Here is a 1,454-nt window from a genome sequence, read left to right as displayed (position 1 = left end):
AAAAAAAAAAAAAAATATGTCTGACCTGAATCCTAGTACAGTTGGTTAGTAGGTATATCTAAGTGAGACGGAGTTGGTTGGCTATGATGACAATTGGCGATAGAGTGTAAATCCAGGTACGTAATGGCAGATGAGAACAGACCGCGAAAAAGCGACTACAGCAATGAAGATATTTAGTGATGGTCAGGGCCCAATCACTGAATCAGCGTGGCGAAGACCTGTTGAACCTGATGACGGCCCTCGGGCTGGTCTCGGCCAACAGGGTCTCCACCCCGACGTTCGAGGGTCACTCCTCGAGCTCGGTGATGGACGTCACGCTGGTGTCCCCGTCGCTGCAACCGCACGTGACCGGCTGGTCGGTTCTTCCGTACAGGGAAAACCTCAGTGACATCGTGTTTGAGTGCAGCAATGGCGGCCGTCCCCCCCGAGTCGTGCACCGCGGGCTGTCTCATGGGGGCGAGTGGGCTGGCGGATCGGACCGACCACGGACGTCAACGCATTCGAGACGGGCTTACTGCTCGCTCAATGGTCGGCGCCCGCAATACCGGACCGACACGTCTCCGCGAACGAAGCGGCGGAAGAGTTGGACCGGAGGGTGGTTGCAGCCTGCGACTTCGCCCTTCCGGCCAAACGACCGCCGTCGACTCGCGGACCGCAAGTCCACTGGTGGAACGCCGAGGTGGCGGCCAGGCGTGAGGAGTGCGTCAGGGTCAGGAGGACCATGACGCGCTCCAACCGTTGGCCGCGGGACCCGGAATCCCCGGACCTGAGGGAAGCGCTGAGATCGGCCCGCAAAGAGCTGAAGCTAGCCATCAGGCGGGCCAAGGCGAAATGTTGGGCCGAACTCGTGAAGTCGGTGGACCACGACCCGTGGGGGAAACCCTATCGGGTCGTTATGCGGAAGCTCCGCGGTTCACCGGCTTCCGGTCAGCTGGAGGCGGTCGTGCTGGAAAAGGCGGTTGACACGCTCTTTCCGACACATCCGCCTCTGCCTCCGCCGGCGTTTGGGGACGACGTGTCGGTGGAGGGTTGGTAGGCGACCTCGCTCCGGAATGGATAAGCGCCGTCGTGAACCGCTGCCTCTTGGAGGGTGAATTCCCCAAGCGGTGGAAGAAGGCCAGGTTGGTGCTTCTGAGGAAGGGTGACAAGCCCGAGGGTCTCCCCTCGTCGTACCGAACGCTCTGCATGTTGGACGACTTTTGGGAAGATCCTCGAGCGCCTGCTCGTCATCCGGATCGAGGCCCACCTGGCCGACGTCAGCGGGCTGGTTGAGGGCCAGTTTGGTTTCAGGAGGGGGAGTTAGTAAGATAAAATAGAGAGTTCTAAGCCCTCTCCGCTTCACCCACCCACCCTACCGCCATGGAAATGGGAAGAGGGGTGGAGGGGGAGTAAATCCAACGTAAACTAACATAATACAATGGGAGGGGGAACGATGATGTAACCCTTTTTTTTTT

The sequence above is a fragment of the Daktulosphaira vitifoliae genome, unplaced genomic scaffold (genome assembly GCF_025091365.1).
Source record: "Daktulosphaira vitifoliae isolate Bord-2020 unplaced genomic scaffold, ASM2509136v1 Scaffold_1, whole genome shotgun sequence".
NCBI classification, from domain to species: Eukaryota; Metazoa; Arthropoda; class Insecta; order Hemiptera; family Phylloxeridae; genus Daktulosphaira; species Daktulosphaira vitifoliae.
This window is presented reverse-complemented; position numbering follows the sequence as displayed.